General features: G+C 35.0%; 1 long non-coding RNA gene across 1 annotated transcript in view; it reads left to right on the forward strand.

The window, feature by feature from the left end:
- LOC118553368 (uncharacterized) overlaps positions 1–20,116 on the forward strand; it is a 228,531-nt gene extending 208,415 nt beyond the window's left edge. The window contains exon 3 of the long non-coding RNA XR_013440595.1: positions 20,102–20,116. This is a non-coding gene — a long non-coding RNA (uncharacterized LOC118553368). The remainder of the gene's footprint in view (positions 1–20,101) is intronic.
- The last annotated feature ends 204 nt before the right edge of the window (positions 20,117–20,320 follow it).

Genomic DNA, 20,320 nt, shown 5'->3' on the forward strand with positions numbered 1-20,320 from the left:
GTGGTCCTACACAGACTTAATTCCCTCCAATTCCAATGAGCAGTATAGGAATTGCAGAAAATTCTTGGAGAGAATCAACCATAACCTTTATTTTTCAGGGTAAAGGAAGATTGAATTATTTGCATCACTTTTCATTTTAGAAAAGTTGTAAGGCATGTGGGGTTCAGAATGACTTTTATTTATTAAGCACCTATTAAATGCCTCTTATGTAAATTTTATGTGAATAAAGGGAGTGAACGGGACAATAAGTAAATAGGCTTCCCGAGTAGCAAGAAGCTTAAAGTAACATTTTGTCAACAGGAATTTTAGTAATTTTAAAGGAAAATGATCCATATTTGCTTTTATTTTTAAAATACTTTCCTAATTATTTTTATGATATATCTACATTTAGGAAGCCTTTAAAAAGGTTAAAAATGACTTTTTTTTTCTAGAGATGGAATTCATTTTGGTTTTTCTACTGCAAGATGGATATTTTCTGAGTTTTCCCAGGGGAAAAATACTAGACTTGAGTATGTCACCATAATAATCAGCAAAAAGGCTTATATGCCTAATAGGTGACAGTATTAAGGACAGAAATAGGTAAAATGAGTAAATGTCGTATCTTTCTTCTCATGGAATTTATTTTATATACACGCACATATATGGACAGGTTTATGTGGTTATATATACGAAATCAGGCATTTACACATAGAACAAGGAATAATTCGAAGCAACATAGGCTAAGTAACAAATTAGCAGTTAAAAAAATGGAATTTGAAAAGACCAATGATATTTTCATCATTTATAATAATAAGCTAGTAGTTACTATTGCTCAGCACTGTTCTAAGTGCTTTCCATGTGTCCCTTGCCCAGGTTCACATGGTCATAAAGTGGAATAGCAGCATCTAATCCCAAGCAGCCAAGCTGCTGAATCCACACTGAATTGTCAAGGTATCATTTTTCCTCCCAGTAACACACTTTTACCAATGCACAAGCCCGAGTTTCATATGATTGCTTTTGAAATCTTGATATCATACTTTGACTCATATGATCGATTTTAAACAGCTCAGAACTCCATACATTTCATATGGCATCTCTAAAGCAGACACACAATTTATATTTTTGAAAATTCATTTAGTAAGTGGACATTTTGACTTATCATAGGAAGATGCTTGCCTTATCAAATGATTTGTTGCCACTTTTAAGCAGCAGAATTTATACAATCATTTGAATATTTTAATGCATTCTGTCATTGTTAATTGCAACTAAATCATAGAAATACTAAGACTACATCCTAGTTATAAGAAAAGCCTCATAAAATGAAAATTGATCAGTCAAAATATGAAACCACCAGTACCATGAGTCTTTAGCCTCATTCATATTTTCACTGAATTTGAGCCAGTTGATTTCAATTGTAATAGAAAAGATCAATGTTTATAATCACATATGAAATCCTGGAAATGTTTCATCAAATATGGTTGCCTAAAAGGTTGGCATAATTTAAGGGTTCTATAATGTTAGCTCTCTTGGAAACTTCGTTTCCCCCATCAGTGCATAATACATAGGTTTATTGTTTACCTCACATGTGAGGTTTTCTTGTGCTGATTTTCAGTATATGTTATGTATTTAATTCATAAACTTCCTCTATAATATAATATTTAGTCCTACATGTTAAAAATCTATTTAAGCCTTAGTAATATTTTCACCATTTATCTCAGGTGAAAAAGCAACATATTCTATTCCACTTTTTTGACCTTCTCTGAATTGTCTGGCACTGGAGGGGGATCTATAATGTAAGGTATGGTCACTTAGTCACTGGATTTTATTGGTAAGGCTGTCATTTAGTTTAGAGAGAAATAAAGAAGAATGACTCAAAAATAGATATATGTTATGTATGTTACTCATTTTGAAGGAATTTTCCAGTTTGTAATTATGAGCTAATAGACAAATACTGGGACCTCAACTGTGTTTTTATGTAACAAAGACCAAGTCTTTTCAGATGTTTTAGTCAAAGCCTCATAACAATACCTTTTTGACAGCAACAATAATAAAACTCATTTTCATACAAAATGATAGGAAGAAAATATAAGAATGTGAATAGTAGTTAATTGTGGGGTGGTTTTTCTCCTTTTCCACTTTTCCCTATTTTCAAATTTTCCTACAATAATCTGAGAGAAATTATACTAAAATTTGTGATTTGGACATTTGATGGGAATTAATTGGGCAGAATCTCCTCTTTTTAACCAACAAACAGATTTTTGTTTTAAAATATTTGTATCTAAATATTTCAGGTGGTAAAGATTTTGTCTTTCCAGTGTTTTGAATTTAAAATGACTATATTGGCTAATAATTTATTTGAAATGAATTTTAGCTAAATGAAAGTGGAAATCACACATTTATTCCATATCCATTTTATTAACACTTTCCACAATGCAGTTCAGCTTTGGAAACAAGTTTATGCGGAATCTTAGTGTAGCATCTGAATAGAAAAATAATGCAGACTGACTGAATTTGATGACTTTCTCTTCACTGATTCTTTGAATTATAATTCCTATGTGTATCAATCAATCTCCTTAATAGCACCAATCATTTTTGTGGGGTCAGGGTTTTGCCATAACATAGATTAGTAAGGTGTAATAATTTTTCTTTGTTAGTGCAGCATAACTAATTAAGTACTTCCTTTTAATGTTTGATTGAATTTGGTAAAAACCATAGTTCAAACAAATGAAGGTGTGTCAGTGACCTCAAATGGGCCCTGGGTTTAAGGAAATCATTCGATGGAGCAACGGAATTAGTTCTTTTCCTTACTCCATTTTATCAAGATATGAAAAAGCTCAAGCTGGCTTTAAATGATGAAGGTGCATTTGGAAGATGTTTATTAAATTGTGAACTTTCAAACTCTGATGCAAAATTTGAAGGCAAAACAGGATTTTCTTTTTACATATTATATTTATATGATTTATATAAAAATTTTACAGATTTTTCTTTCAAAATGTTATTAAATCAGGACAACTGCTTGTTATGCTTCCATTTATCATAGTGTCACTTTATTTCAGTGTTGTCATGTGAATAATAGGCAATCAGGATTGAAAGTTTTTCAAAATTGCAGTCCTCTCGATGTTACAATTAAATTAATTACAAATCCAGAATAAACAGTTCTTAATCACATAAAACAGTTCTGCCACATTATACACACTTTTGTTATGATGTAAATTGAAAGCCAATGGAATATTTTTTTAAATAAATAAAGCCGCATGTTCACAAAGCTCCAGCTAACCCTTCATTAATAAACAGATGCACTGAAAAAAAATGTGCCACAAACATCTGCTCTTGCTAAAAATGACATCTTATTTTTCAATTTTAATATTAACAATTTGACAATCTAAATAGTACTTATTTCCCATTTTTATATGAACAATCAACAGCTAAACAATTCTTAAGTACTTTATTCATGGGCAAACCAGCTTGACAAAATAGGCTGTTTATAGGAGAGGTTCAAAGAGATAAAGGCAGTCTGGGTATCTTAGTCCCTTTGGGCTGCTATAACAGTTTAACATAGATTGGGTGGTTTATAAGCAACAGAAGCCTGTTGCTCAGAATTCTGAAAGCTGGGAAGTCCAAGATCGAGGAGCGGGCAGATTTGGCATCTGGTGAGGTCCAGTTTCCTGGTTCATAGACCTCACATGGCAGAAGGAGCGAGGAGGCTTTCTGAGCCCCTTTGATAAGGACACCAATCTCATTCATGAGGGCTCCACTCACATGACCTAATCAAGTAGGCTGATAATTATAATTATCTGTTTATAGGCATTCCACATACCTTTATCTGTGTTGTTTTTTCCTGAGTGTTCATTGCTTTTTTTAATCTTCTGTTTTAGAATAGCTCTTTTGTTTTGATTTATGCAAAAGATAGTATTTATTTATTAAGAACCTATTATGTGACTATACTCTGCCAAACATAAGCCTACATATAATCTTCAAGAATCCTGTACTCTACTAGGAGAGATAGTCAAGGAAACCAACAATTAAAAAGTTTTAAAGATTTTATTTCTTTATTTGAGGGAGAGATAATGAGCCGGGGCGGGGGCCGGGGGGGGTGGAGGGGGCAGTGGGAGGGGGGTAGAGAGAGGAAGAAGCAGACTCCCTGCTGAGCCAGAAGCCTGATGAGGGGGTGGGGGGAAGAGGGGGCTCAATCCCAGGACCTTGAGATCATGACCTGAGTCGAAAGCAGACACTTACTTATCCCCTACCTTTTTGAAATAGGACTGATCCCAAGTTGCTTGGTACCTCATTGGGGTCAGAGAGGGAGGACAAGTAAGGTATGCAAAGAAATACCATAGATTGTTTAGAAACAAATACCAAATGCAGGTGGGTTGTTTAAAACAATTGTTCAAAGACAGTACAGGCAGGATCAATTCCAACTGAGGTGATTAGGAAATGCTTCAAGGGCGCAAAGCTAAGGAAGAGTTTTTCCTGTGAAGAAAATCTTCATAGCCACTACTTTGAGGCTGTCCAAATATCCTAAATTCATTCTACATTAAAATTATGCAGTATCTCAAAAAAAGAAATAATTAAAAATGGAATTTATTATCAATGAGGAAAAAAAGAAAAAGTTCTGAAATTTATGAAGGGAATTACTCCATAATGAAATATAAAATTCACAGCACTTCCAAAAAGGCCATTTCTTTTTTTTTTTAATTTTTTTTATTATGTTATGTTAATCACCATACATTATATCATTAGTTTTTGATGTAGTGTTCCATGATTCATTGTTTGCATATACCACTCAGTGCTCCTTGCAGAACGTGCCCTCCTTAATACCCATCACCAGGCTAACCCATCTCCCCACCCCCCTCCTCTCTAGAACCCTCAGTTTGTTTTTGAGAGTCCATAGTCTCTCATGATTCGTCTCCCCCTCCGATTTCCCCCCCTTCATTCTTCCCCTCCTGCTATCTTCTTCTTCTTCTTCTTCTTTTTTTTTTTTTAACATATAAGGTATTATTTGTTTCAGAGGTACAGGTCTGTGATTCAACAGTCTTACACAATTCACAGCCAAAAAGGCCATTTCATTTTGCACATTATAAACATTCTCTATTTTACCCCCAAATCACTTTTCCTGTGTTGTTTCCCAGTGTTTCTTTCATTTATTCTTGATTATATTCCCTGTCTCTTTCTGAAAGTTTGTTGTCCCAAATGTCATCTCAATAAGCTGCCAAATACCAGGAATTTTGCCATGAAATTCAAAGTGTTTCCATGTTTTATGCAATTGGGAATCTCATTCAGTCAACTACTACATTCGAAGAGACTAGTGACATAGAGAGGAATGATAACTGAGACAGACTGAAACAGAAAATACAAACAAAAACTCAACCTCATCAGATTTCTTCTACTGACATTGCATTTTGACTAGTACAGACTTCTTTAAAAAAGGGTATAGTTGATTACAAATTAAAGATCACTGTGTGATCTTCTAACATGGTCTTTAAACTTTGGCTAGATGTGATTGCCAAGGAAAAGAACAATCTTTGATTGAAAAATGTTGTTTTTTAAGCCTTTGAATGAGGTGGTAAATACCACTAACTGATGCTTTTAGCCTAGAAACATCTGTATGGTGGATGTGTTCGGATAGGCAGATTAACAGAAGGAAATGTAAACATATCTTTATTTCAACTACAAAGACCCCTTTGTTTTTCTGGAACCAAAAGTTTATGTAAACTTCTTAAAGTCAATCTGTATTGATCTGGTTCATGGTCAGCAAGAAAAACAAAACAAAACAAAACAAAACTACCAGCTAAAAACAATCCAGTCTAAATTGGGGGTTGGAAGGAGAGTTATCTAAATTAAAACTAAATACAAATAAATTAGGTTTTGAAATAACTATAGAAACCTTATACAGAGTCATGGAAATCCATTTTGTTCGATATATTGTACATAACTTAGAAGATTAATAAAAACAGATAAGAGGTCAAATATAATTCTCACAATAAAGATTACAACATATAACATTTTATGTAATCCCTCCCACCAAATTATAAATTTAAAAGCTTCAAGGTCATTAGTCAAACATTTTACAACTTGCTGATCACTGGGAGGTTTAAGCTATTAGATATTTTCCTTCCTCTAACTGATTTCTCTTAGTAAATAACTTTGGTCTGAAAAAGATGATTAAGAGGATATGAACTTAAACATTAAGTTAAATATAAGCAAAGGGCATTATTGTAAATTCGAAAAACTAGTCAATTCTGCTTTACAGTTTCCAAGGGTCTCTAAACATGACTACTGACTGAGTTTCTCAAGATTGTTCTTAAGAAACAAGCAAAACCTCAAAATCTTCCAGCCTTCATCTTAAAAGTGAAATAACAATGTAGTTGATTAGATTGCATCTGAATACTCCCATTCTGGGCCCACTGACATGCAGAGTGTTGACGCAGGAGGATTAATGAAAGCACCAAGAATACTAAAATGGGGAAAGCATTGTAGGATTTGCTTGATTTTTCCTGTAGGATTTTGCAGATCATTGAGATGACATTTGGGACAACAAACTTTCAGAAAGTTATTCTCTGTTACTTCTGAACTCTCCATAAATCCCTTTGCTTCTCAGTATCTCTTTGGTAGTATACACTGAATACATGTGACTATACACTCAAGGATGCTGATAAGATTAATTGGGAAGTAGGAGTCTCTATATCTGACACATTGTGTACAAGGCACCCAAAGTATGCACAATCCAGTTTGAACCCCGGATGAAGTGGACACAAACCTTCATTTAAATTAGTGCCTAGAACCAGATGAATTCATTGTGAAATTTTCTTTCCTTTAACACTAACAAAATTTTCTACCTATGATTGTATACTAACAAAACTTTCCTTGCAGCTTTTTGTCTATTTCTTTTCTGATTTCTACCTTGATGTTCTTTCTTATTCTGGATCCTAAACATCTTTCAAACTCCAGTGCTTGACTAATTTCTCATCTCTACACTCTTCGATTTGCAATAAATTTGAAAATAGGAAAATGGATACGTTCCCAATAAAATATAAATTCTAAATGTTGACCCAAGAATAGAAATTTTAAACATATCAATAATTATGGAGTCTCACTATTTGAAAAGGCAGAGGATCAGATACAGATGTAACTTTAAAGGAGCATACAATTCTTTGGCAGGTACAGAATCTTCTATCCTATCCACAGTTCTCATATTCAACAGCAAAAGCTTTTTTTTTTTTTAAGATTTTATTTATTTATTTGATGAGAGAGGGAACACATGCAGAGGGAGTGGGAGAGGGAGAAGCAGGCTTCCTGCTGAGCGGGGAGCCCGATGCGGGGCTTGATCCCAGGACCCTGAGATCATGACCCGAGCCGAAGGCAGACGCTTAACCACTGAGCCACCCAGGCGCCCCAGCAAAAGCTTTTTTTAAAAATTCATTTGGTAGGAAAATCTGACCTCTTAAATCTTGTCGCACTTTGTATGAATATTCACACATTTTTTTTGCAGAAATACTAATACGATTACATAGTACTATGCTAGATCCAGCATCTAAAAGCAAAATGTTTAAGTATTACAAAACAAATGCAGGAATATCCTTTTTCTTTAAGTTTTTATTTTAATTCCAGTTAGTTAATATACAGTGTTATATTAGTTTCAGGTGTGCAATGTGGTGATTCAACCATTCTATACATCACCTGGGGCTCATCACAAGTCCACACCTTAATCCCCATCACCTATTTCACCAATCCCCCCCAACAACTATCATTGTAAATAATCATTTCTGCCAAGTTGATTTACTCTAGGAATGCAAACATAGCTTAACAATAGAAAGTTTATTAACATGTCATTTAAAAGAGTAAAAAGATTACATTACTAGATGCTGACAAGATGTTTGACAAAATTCAGTTTGCTATAACTGATTTAAAAAAAAAACTGAGTTAAGAATTTGAAGAAACATTTCTGTGTAAGTTAAATAGTATTTATCAAAAGGCAAGAATAAGCATCAAATAAAATGAAGAAATGCTACTAGCTTTTTATTTATCTTTAGTAACAAGGCAAGGATGCTTACTGTCACTGCTAGTGTTGTTTTTGAGGTTCAATCAAATGCAGTATGATATACATACTATAGAAGCACCCTAAAAGCAAAAGCATTACCACTATTTATAGATGATATATTTTTAGAAAGTCTTAGCAAATCAACTGAAATGCTTTGAAATAATAATAAAAATTAGTTGAGTGCCTGTCACTGAATCATTTAAACTTGTGCTAGTTCCCTAAACTTTCTTTGCTTCTGTTCTCTCATCTGAAAAATGGGGAAACAAAAATATTTAACTCACTGCGTTATTGTGAGGATTAAATGAGTCAATATGTGTATAGTGCTTAGAATGCCTGGCTCTATGAATATTGTCTGTTGTTCTTATTGTTGCTATTATAATGGTTAACATATAATATATGTTCAAATCAGAATGTATTTCATAGTTGACTGTATGTATGTGTGTATATATATGTATATATATATAGAAAGAGAGATGGTTCTCAAATCAGAATTTTCTTCCGATTAGGCCACTGAAACAATACTTGTCCAAGTCACCAGCAATCTATTCTACGTATTTAATATTCAAATATTCAATTTTCTATTATCATCTTATTTGACTTCTCAGTAACATTAGACAAAGTTGACTGCTCCTTTTTCCTTTCCTTTTTCTGGAAACACTCTCTTCGCTTGGCTTTAATCACACTAAACATGTTAATTTCCCTCCTATCCCACTGGTCACTACATGTGTACCCATGCTAATGGCCTATTATCCTTTGTCCTGACTCCCAATGTTGGAGTGCTTCAAGACTCAGGAATTAAGTCCTAATATATAGCAATGTACTCTTTCCTAGGTGGGCTCATGAAGAAATCAATTTAAAATAAATTATTGGTGGGGCACAGGGTGGCTCAATCGTTTAAGCATCCAAATCTTGATTTCAGCTCAGGTCATGATCTCAGGGTTGTAAGATGGAGCCCCATGATAGGCTCCATGCTGAGCACAGAGTCTGCTTAAGATTCTCTCTCTCCCTCTCCCTCTCCCTCTCCCTCCCCCTGCTTGCACTCAATCTCTCTAATTAATTAATTAATTACTGGCCTAGCACTTGTAAACATCTGATACATGTGCATGTATTATTTTCTATTTCTCACCACTTGAATGTAACCTGCACAATAGTAGAAATTTCTCTATCTTATCTACTATTTTATTGCCCAGAACTGTGACTAATAAAAAGTATGGGTTCAGGGACACCTGGGTGGCTCAGTCAGTTAAGCGTCTGCCTTCCGCTCAAGTCATGATCCCAGTGTCCCGGGATCGAGTCCCGCATCGGGCTCCCTGCTCCGCAGGGAGCCTGCTTCTCCCTCTGCCTCTGCCTCTCTCTGTGTCTCTCATGAATAAATAAATAAAATCTTTAAAAAAAAAATATGGGTTCAGTAAATATTTGTTGGAATATATTAATGAATGAATAGACATCAGTCATAGTTTGAAATAAAAATAGAGAAATATGCAATTAATAATAACAACAACAAATATATGAAGTACCAAAGAATAAATTTAACAACGATGGTACAAAACCTCTAAGAAGAAAATTATGAAACTTAGTTAAGAAACAAAAAACTTGAGTGAATGGAGAGACATACTATGCTCTTGAATGGGAAGACTTTCATACTATAAAAATTAGTGTATGGGGGTGCCTGGGTGGCTCAATCGGTTGAACGTCCAAATCTAGATTTCAGCTCAGGTCATAATCCCAAGGTCCTGGAATGGAGCCCTCCCTTGGGCTCCCTGCTCAGCGGGGAGTTCTGCTTTTCCTTCTCCCTCTGCCCCTCTCCCCAACTTGTGGATGCTCTCTCGCTCTCTCTCTCTTAAATAAATAAATAAGTAAATAAAATCTTTAACAACAAAAAACTTAATATTATAAATTTTATATATTACTATCATAATTACAACAGGATTTGTTGTTGGTTTGCTTTTTGAACATAACTAAATTGTACAAAAGTTCGAATGGAAGAAAAAATGTATGAAATTTGCCAAGGAAATCTTAGAAAAGAATAATAAGAGGGGGAGTTAAAATTTGATTAAGACAACATTCCAATCAGTAGTGAAAAAATGGATTATCTAAAAAATGTGGTTGTGATACCTATTATTCATTAAAAGAAATGGCGCTCTTACTCCTAGATATTCACCTAAGAGAGTGAAAACGTATTTCCACACAAAGCTCTGTATGCAAATATTTCTTACAATATTTTGTTTTTATAGTTGCCAAAAACTGGGGAACTACTCAATGTCCTTCAACTGGTGAATGGATAAACAAATCAGATACTTCTGCACAATGAAAAACTACTCAGCAATTTAAAGGAACAAATTATTGATATACACAAAACAATGTGGACCAGTCTCAAAAGAATTACGCTAAGTGAAAGAAACCAGACTCAAAAGGCAATGCAAAAGGCAAGGTATCATCCCATTTGAATGACTTTCTGAAAAAGGTAAAGCTATAGGGACAGATAGCAGATCAGTTGTGTGTGTCAAGGGCTGAGAATGTAAGGGAGGGAATTAACCACGAGGATCATGAGGGAACTTTTTGAGATGAGCTAAATATTCTTTTTTTTTTTTTGGTGGTAGTCCTGACATAGTGTACATTTGTCAAACTCATCATACTGTAAATTTTATTGTATATAAATTATATCTCACTAAACTTAAGTTGAAAAAAGAAGATAAAGTTAGCTCTCTACCTCAAACCACGAACAGCATAAATTTTACATGTATTACAAATATAAATATAGGTAGGAAGCCCTAATGAGAGAGCCTGACTCAGAGAAAACATTTGTTGCTGGCACCTTTCCTGCAAACTAATGCTAAGGTAGAAGTTAGTGTTCACTTGCACCCAACTCCAGAGCAACATTTTCTGGGCTCTGTAGACATCTTTAACAATCTGCAAGTGTAAAAAATGCACCTACACTTTAAGGAAACCTTCAAAACTATTCCATTACTGATGGACTCCTGAGAGCCTTAAATGTTGCCTTCTGGCTATGAAATATAATTAATACATGTCCATTATGGAAAATTTAGAAAACACAGAAAAGCCAAAAATAGAATATCAATCACTTATAGTTCAATCATTACATTCTCTCTCTTTTAAAATGTAGAGAGTATAGGGCGCCTGGGCGGCTCAGTCAGTTAAGCATCTGCCTTTAGCTCAGGTCATGATCTCAAGGCCCTGGGATTGAACCCCGCATCGGGCTCTCTGCTCAGCGGGGAGCCTGCGTCTCCCTCTGCCTGCAGCTCCCCCTGCTTGTGCTCTCTCTTTTTCTTTCTCTCTCTCTCTCTCTGACAAATAAATAAATAAATAAAATCTTAAAAAAAAATGTAGAGAGTAAATAATGAAACTCTTCCTCTCCCCTTGGTCCAAATCCATGCCCTAGAGGTAGCTAGAGACTTTTCTGCTCGTACATACCCTCAGTTATATAGTATAAATGATTTTCTCTGTATCTTTTTTGGTACCTTTTCCTCTGCATTTATTAACATATGCATTCATATAAACATTGACACTGTTTTAGATTGGGCTCTCTGAAGACAGGGTGTTGCAAGCCAAACGTCCTTTGGGGTGAGCTCTTGAGAGATACCCGTCTGAGATACACTCCTGAGGAAGCGAGGGAGGCAGCCGTGTGCAGGGGGACAAGCTGACCAAAACGAAGTTGCAATTAAGGCCTCATCAAACTCATGGGAAAATTCTTGTGCTCCAAGGAAACTTTCAGAGTTGGCTAAAATTGGGGCAAGGGAGAATTTGTATCCTTATATCAGCCAAACCCTGGGAGGACATGCAAACATGGGTGAGGTAGTTTCCAGGTAAAGACAAACCTTGGAACCGTCATCAATTGATAAGCACAGCAAATCATTTACACTTTGTAATCAAGGGAATGGGATTAAAAGAAAGGACAAGGGAGAATATTTTACTTTATTCCCATCTTTATTGTTCTAATGATTAAATCTAGAGGTTTCCGTTGTAATTTAAATCACTGAGAAAATATTTTGTGAAACATTGTAGGGAATGATTCCTGTTGACATATAGTAAGAAACGTAGGCACCATTCCCAACCTTTTAATTCCTTTAACCTGCTTTAAAAAGGAACTTTTTAAAAGTTTTGTGTTAAACCACTCAAAAAGTGTAGTCATCATGCTTCCCCAATCACTTTTAATTTTATGCTGGCAGAGAATGTGATCAATAAATTATTGTTGTTTGTGAAACATTTACTTTCATAGTTCTAACATATTTTAACTCCTAGGGTTACTAGAATGCAGGTTGTTTTTTTTTTTTTCACATTATTTGACAGCTGAAATTAAACAAATCCTATTCAACTACAAAGCTAAGGGAAGGTTTACTACGTGTGTCATTAGCACCATCCATATAAGGTAACAGAAAATATGAGGTGTGGATTTTTAAAATATGATAAAGTGAGAATACTGTTAGATGCATGGGAAGGTGTGACTTCAGGCCTGGCATTTTCTTATTAAAATAAAAGTGCCTCTGTTTTAGTTTACTAAAATAATCAGGATTATATGTTTTGAGTTGACATATTTCAAATTATTTTATCAAGTCAAAAATATATACCTTCGTTAAAATATGTTTTAACTATCATATCATTTTAATGCAATATATGGCAAAGATTGCTCTGTAATGGGCTGCTAAACATTTTTATGTTCAAGAATATCATGGTTAGGATGAAGAAACATAATTTATTTGGTTATATTTTTTAGCCCTTACTTAATGCTTTTGCAACATACTTTTTATGCTTGAATAGAAGACTTTTAGGAAAGTATAAAAGCACATAAAAATTGCCCAAAATATTTAAGATTTAAGCATGAAAGTACAGATGCATACACAGAGACCATGTATATGTATATATACTTATGTATACATAAATTTTAATGAGCACATGTTCATAATCATAATACTTAAGTTATGTATTATCACGCTGGGGCAGCTTGTAATCTTGAGATTGCCTTTTTCCTACTTTGCATTTATACAACTTCTCTCATTCAGAGATATTCTAGGAATACTACACGAAGAATAAGGGCTTGCACAGCCCACCTGCAGCCAGAAAGAGAATGGAGGGTCTTCATTATTTTTTTAAAACGTACAAACTAATGTCTCCAGGATGTGTTGAATGCCAGCTGAGTTGTATAATTCCTAAGGCATATTATTTTCATCTCTAATCCTATTTATGCCATAGTAGTTATTGTAATTTCATAACTTAATTAAATACATGAAATAATTAAATACAAGTACATAAAAAAAGTTCTTAAAATCAAAATGATGAATGTATTAAACTGATAAAGACAAATTGCTTTTTACAAAAAGTAATTGCTGTGCATTTAAGTGTGGGTGAGACAAATACAAAACATTAGAAACAAAATTTGTAAGAATCTAGAATAGAAATTTATTTGTACTTCTTTGGACGCTCAGTCGGTCGGTTAAGCGTCTGCCCTCCGCTCAGGTCCTGATCTCAGAGTCCTGAGATCGAGACCCGCATCGGGCTCCCTGCTCAGCGGGGAGTCTGTTTCTCCCTCTGCCTCTGCCTGCTGCTCCCCCTGCTTGTGCTCGCTCTCTCTCTCTGTCAAATAAATAAATAAAATCTCTTAAAAAGAAGAAATGTATTTATATTTCTTTACATATGTTTTTGTGCTGCTTAAAGATACTGAAACTCAAAATTGTGCAGGATACAGTATAGATTAGAGGAATTTATGCATATATGTCTGTAACTTTAGTCATAATTCTTCTAAAGGATTTTCTTTTAAGTGACCAATTCCTGGCCCAATTTAATTGGGTTTCATAAAATGGCTTCTACTGTAGTCAGATGCTCAGGCATTAGAATCAGACTGTCTGGGTCTCAGTACAAGCTCCAACATTTAATACCTGTGGAGCTTGAGCAAGCTATTTAACCTTTTGAGTCTTAGTATATTCATCTGTTAAAAGAATAATAGTTGGATCAACCTTACAAAGTTGGATAAGAATCAACTGGATCCTCGCTGAGCAAACGGTGACCACAGTGCCCACAATTAGTAAGTACTTGATAAATGCTAGCTGTTATGTAGTGGGATGTGCAGAAGACTGCAGATCTGTATTCACTACTGTCCAACCATTTACAGTTTTTCCTCACAACTTTCAGATAGTTTTCTTTCTAAATTAAAGGACTACACGTAAAAAGCAAATTTAATATAATCTTGGTGTTATTAGTATTCAGACTATGGGATGTTGAAGCACCAAGCTTTTAAAATTAAGAGCAGAAAAAATTAAATTAAGAGCAGAAAATACAAAAAGTATAATCTGCGAATAAAACCTATTCTAAATATGTTCTGCATTTCTGCATCAGAATTCCTAGTTCTGTGGAAAAGTTATAAGATACGTATCACTGATTGTTTATATGAACTGATGGTAAAATGAAGCTGAGGTTAGGAAAAATTGTAAAATCCACCTTCATTATGACTACCTCTGATGTAAACAAAATCGCAAGGGTTACTGAAGTCACAAAACTATGCCCTGTATCCTTTATCCTTTTTAACTTAAACATACTTTAATATACAGATGCTTTATGCTTTCAGAAACAATATGAGATGCTAAGCCCTAAGTTACACGGTATGTGATTTATTTCGGAGAACAAGTTTCGAAAAGTATAAGCCATTTTTAGTCACCCAGTGTACCCATTTACAAAATGGTACCTATTTATAAAATGTATTGTTCACTATAACCACCTCCTTTTTTTTTAAAAGTGTGGGATATCCAATCCAATGTCAAATGTCCATGAGTGATGCCTTTTTCTAGATTGACCAATAATAGTGTTTATGTGATTCAGGTCACAATTCTTGATGCCTGTAGTCTTGTTTTTAGATATAGTCAAGGGAGGATTTTTATACGTGTGCATCAAAAGAAAAATTGAGTCCTAGAAATTAGCAGAGTTTCTTGAATTTTAAACATAGTCTTTCCATTGTATATTATTTTAAATGATTTTTAACTTTTATAGTAAAAAGAAGTCTGTAATGCCAAAACTGTTATTAAATTTGTGCCTTTTGGGATCCAGAAGACGAATGTCATCTCTCTTGTATTTGGAAATGTAATTTGTTCTTATTAGTCTTTACTCAGTATATGCTAAGGCATTTATTCTGGTTGACATCATCCGGCTGTATGTGATAAGAAACTAGTATATTTCTTATGTCAAATAGATAATCCTAAATTTAGGCCGCCTATGGATTCTTAGGAATAAAGGTCCTAAAGCCAGTTAGCCCATTTAGAAAAATGTCCTGACAGCACTGATTCTAACATTTTAGTTTAATACTAAAATGACATAAAAGAATAAATCTTTTATAATAGCTTTGTTAAAAAAAAAAAAAGCCAAATTTACTGTAGCTGATCTGAATTTTTTCACATTGCACAATGTTGATTAAATACTACAAACTTCAATAAATAATGCTTTCCATTTCTGGAATTATATCAAAAAATTATGTTTCTGGAATTTATCAAGCAATTGCAAAAATATAGCATTTTTATCCTCTTTATTCTCTCTTCTCCAAGCACAACAGAGACACAGAAGAAAGATAGTTTGGTAATGAAAAATTATTTTCTCTAAGTAAACATCAAGATTATACAACTCAGTAGATTCATTTTCTTGGCAAAAATTAATAATAACTATGATAATAACCTTGAAAAATAGCATACAACCTTTTTTTCTCTATGTGCTCTATTAAACTGGGAAAATACAAAGATATCCTCATCCATCATTTCTGATTACATTATTTGAAAGGCTGGTTTAAAGAAGGGAAAAATTGAGAAAGGAACTTTGCTTATTATTACTTTAGAAACGGTATAGATTAATCTTTAAACAACTATTCTATAAGACTTTGAGACATAAAGCTATTTCAAAAATTTTTTTAAGCTTAGTTAAGAAATTCTTTTCCAGAAATACCCACTTTGTGAATACATGTACTCCATCCTAAATCACTGTAAACTTCACAAATGGTGCAGGCTGCATTTCCCTCCCATGATGTCACAGAAAGCTTGCTGTACCTTGTCAAATTGGGTTTGGAAGCTAGGCTTCAGATCCCGTTACCACTACCGTTATCGTATCTTATAGTTGAACAGTGCTTTCTAGGTTTTTTTTTTTTTTTTTAAGATTTATTTATTTATTTTAGAGAGAGTGCACCCAAGCGGGGTGGGGAGGGGCAGAGGGAGAAGGAGAGAGAGAGAATCTCAAGCAGACTCCCTGCTGAGTGTGGATCCCGACAGGGGGCTCGAGCCAGGCTTGATCCCATGACCTGAGCAGAAATCAAGAATCGGAGGCTCAAACGACTGAGCCACCCAGGCGCCTGTACAGTGCTTTCTAGTTTTAAAAGTATTATACTTTGAGTGAACATATGCCTCTGTGTGCCAAGACAGTCCTGGTTCATGCCTATTGCCCCAGGATATTCATCAGTACACCCCTCCTTCAGTCTCAAAGTGTCCTAGTTTAGATGATATAATAGTATAGCCATCCTAATTTTAACCAGCATTGTTTGGCCTTTCTATGAAAGCATTTTTTTTAAAGATTTTATTTATTTATTTATTTGACAGAGAGAGACACAGCTAGAGAGGGAACACAAGCAGGGCGAGTGGGAGAGGGAGAAGCAGGCTCCCGCAGAGCAGGGAGCCCGATGCGGGGCTCGATCCCAGGATCCTGGGATCATGACCAGAGCCAAAGGCAGACGCTTAACGACTGAGCCACCCAGGCGCCCCTATGAAAGCATTTTTTTAAGGATTTATTTATTCATTTATTGAGAGAGAGAGAGAGAGTGTGCGGGGCGGGGGGGGGGGAGGGGGAGGAAGAGGGAGAGAAGCAGACTCCCAGCTGAGCTGGGAGCCCGTCTAGGGGCTCAATCCCAGGACCCTGAGATCATGACCTGAGCTGAAACCAAGGGTCAGGGACACTTAACCCACTGAGCCACACAGGTGCCCCTATGAAAGCATTCTTATGTAACAGATGAGAAAACTGAAGTCTTAAAAGGTGACTCACTCTCAAGTGACTAACTGAACCTAAACGAGGTCTTTAACTCCTTTTCAAGACTCTATTTGCTGCATAGGAAGTACACAGAGCCTAGTCCTGGGTTCTTCAGGAACTGCCTGAACTCAGTCAGGGATGCTGCTCTCCTGATGACTTGTAGTGTGTTCAAAATACATTTATTCTTTGTGGAGTATGGATTAGAGAATGTCTCGGGATTCTAATCTGTTCTTAGTTGTTGGTGTGTGTGTGTGTGTGATTGGTAGAATTCTTAAGGGCCAAAGGGAATCTGCTAACAGCCCACACTGCCCACACTTCTAATGGGGACCACACCTGAAATAATTCCACATGACCTCCTAATTTCATGGTGCCTCAGGACAGACCCCAGAACTCCTACGCAGCTGCTCCAACCACTGAACTCCTTTAAGTGCCTGATTTCTGGATCCAGCCAATGGGAACTGTATTAATCTTGTCTGTACTTCCAGCTGATGACATGTATTGTCACACCAGAAAATTTCAAGTACAGAGCAAGGTCACAGAATAGTTTTCTGCACAATTTATCCAGTGAAAGCTTTGTAAGTACAGAATCTTGCCCCCCTCCGAAGAGGAAAAGACAGATTTCTGTCTTAGAAATTTGAGTGTTCACTAACATGGTTTAAACAATTTCAAGATAAAAGCAAATGGTAAGCAATAATTCAATTATTTTGAATTTGCCTAAGACGGCATATTTTTAGAAATTTACTAAATTTTAGCATTGATGTGATTTCATAATTAAAAATTTCAAAAGTAATACCACAGCTTAAAGGAAGAAAGAGTACAAAAATAATTAATTATGAAACAAGTAGATGCATTTAAAAAGAAAAAAGCATTTAATTACATCTTAGTATATTTGCAGTGATTCATGATGGCTATTTACATCAAATGATTTTTTAAATATTAAATATTAAATCCATTTAAATGCAATAAGTTGTATGGAGGATTTTCATCTTTATTTCAGAGTCATGCTACTTTAAAATTCGTCATTAGAGTTAATAAGAAATTATATTGGAACTACTCTGTCCATTTAAATGAAGCATAAATCAATTATTGAAGCAAGGAATTTTTTCATCATTGTATGATTATTGGAATAAATTTAGTTCTTCAATGCTGCCTAATGATATCTTCAATAACAAAAATTGCATAGAATTAATTTTTACTAGGAACTCTTTAAATGTGCTTATAATGTCTTTTTTTCAGGCAAAAATATTTTAGAAAATTCTCATGCAGTATCTAAATGCTCTAAATGTCAGATTCAGTTATCCTCAATACCCTGGAAACCAAAATTAGATTCGGAATCAATATACTGTACCATCCATTTAACATCTAGTACACCAAACACTAACAACATTTATGAAAGAGTAACAGACTCAAAAAGGTTAAGTTAGTAAAAGCAATCAATATAACAAAGCAGTATTATAGAAAGGGGAATTTCTTCCTCAGATGTGACCTGCAGAAGCTAGTTTGCTTTTGGAAGAACATCCTTTGGAATTTCTTTTGGAATTTACGTGACAGTCTCTTTATAAAGCCAGGCATGAGGTCTGTGGACCCTGCACTTTGAACTTCTCACCTTCTGTGGGGACTAAAATAGGGAAAAATCTGAAATGATTGTTTGGCTCTCTTGCTGATTGCATCCTGGTATGAGTTTTTAGAATTATATTACTGTTGTTGTTGTTGTTGTTGTTGTTGTTATAAAGTGCATACTATGTGCCAGGAATTTGGGAAGTACTTCATACACATTATTTCATTCAGTCCTCATAATACTCGTCCTCATTTTCCTAATAAGGAAGTAGATACCAAAGGGATGACCTGGCTAAGGTTACACTACTGGGAGGTGACCAAGTTGGAACCCCCACTCAGTCTAATGGCAAAGACCGTCCCGCTAACTCTGTACAAGTGTGCCTTAGTGTGATCTGCAACATTCCCAGGGACTCAAGAGTCTTTGAGTCAATAAGAAAATAAAATGAAGTGATGATATTTGTCATTACCCCCACCGCACACACACACTCTTCAGATTAATCAATAGAAGTGTTACCCTAAAACGTTTTGAACGTCAATCTACACATATAGATTTAAAAATACACAGAGACAAAAAATGATAGTTTATCAAATGTCTTCACATGCTCTGTGACCTCTAGGACAGGCAGTGCCAGGTAATACAAACATTGCTGGTAGAGCTGACCATCAGAAGGTGACTAACCCACTGCACTTCAGGCAGATCTGTATTCCGTCCCTCTGAGATTGAAGTAATCCCAGCCAATGTTGTTGGTACCTTGATATAGCTAATCACTTCTGAAGCAAGGTACTGAGAGTCACTGATATGCTTATGTTTGAAAATGATAGAGAAAGAGAGAGACATGGGTGGGTGGGTGGGTAGATGGATAGATGGATGGACATTAGATAGATAGATAGATAGATAGATAGATAGTCAAAAGTTCATAAATAGCAGATGTAAAACCAATGAAATACTGAAGTTGTGATTAGTAAAGGTTTATTATTATTATTATTGCAAAACTGGAGCACTCAAACCAAAATATGGAAGGAGGCCCAGGGGTATATTGTTACAAAGCCACTCATAGCGAGGAACCAATAACTGCATATTCTTTACAGTGATTGGTCATTATATCAGAATTTTCTTAAATAGTAGCGAATTCATTAGTGGTTACCTCATATCAACCTTGGGAAACAGCTTAAGTTTTGCTTATGATTTTCAGAAGCATAAGCAAGAAATGACTCAGGTGAAGTTAGTCTTGCAAAATAAGCTAAATCAAGCTTTGTTTGTATGATTAAACTGGTTTTGTTTGTTCAATGAATTTTCAAGGGTGGTCTCCATTTCTTCTGAATTTAACGATAGATCAATTGATCAACTGATTGATCAATAGATAGATGATAGTTTAATTTACTACTTAAAAATACAACTTTCATGCAGATATGCTTTCTTGAATGTGAGAAAACGGGTGGAGTTACACCTAAGCTTTGGGGAATTTGCTTACTGGGAGTACATCACTAATATTTAGGTTGTTTTATGTGTGTTTTGTGCTTCAGGAGAAAGGTTTACCACAGCTGCTCAAAGAAAATAGACCCAGAATAAGAAATTTTCCATTTGGATTTGGGGAACCAGCAAATTCACTGAGGTATGATCAAGAACAAACCAATCAAAATAAGGGATGAAGGTAGGACATATTATATGTATATTTATTCATTATCTTATTCATTATGTTATAGTCTAGAGATGTCATGATTTAGATTTCAAATTACTCCTTT

This window comes from Halichoerus grypus, chromosome 8, assembly GCF_964656455.1.
Source record: "Halichoerus grypus chromosome 8, mHalGry1.hap1.1, whole genome shotgun sequence".
Lineage (NCBI taxonomy): Eukaryota > Metazoa > Chordata > Mammalia > Carnivora > Phocidae > Halichoerus > Halichoerus grypus.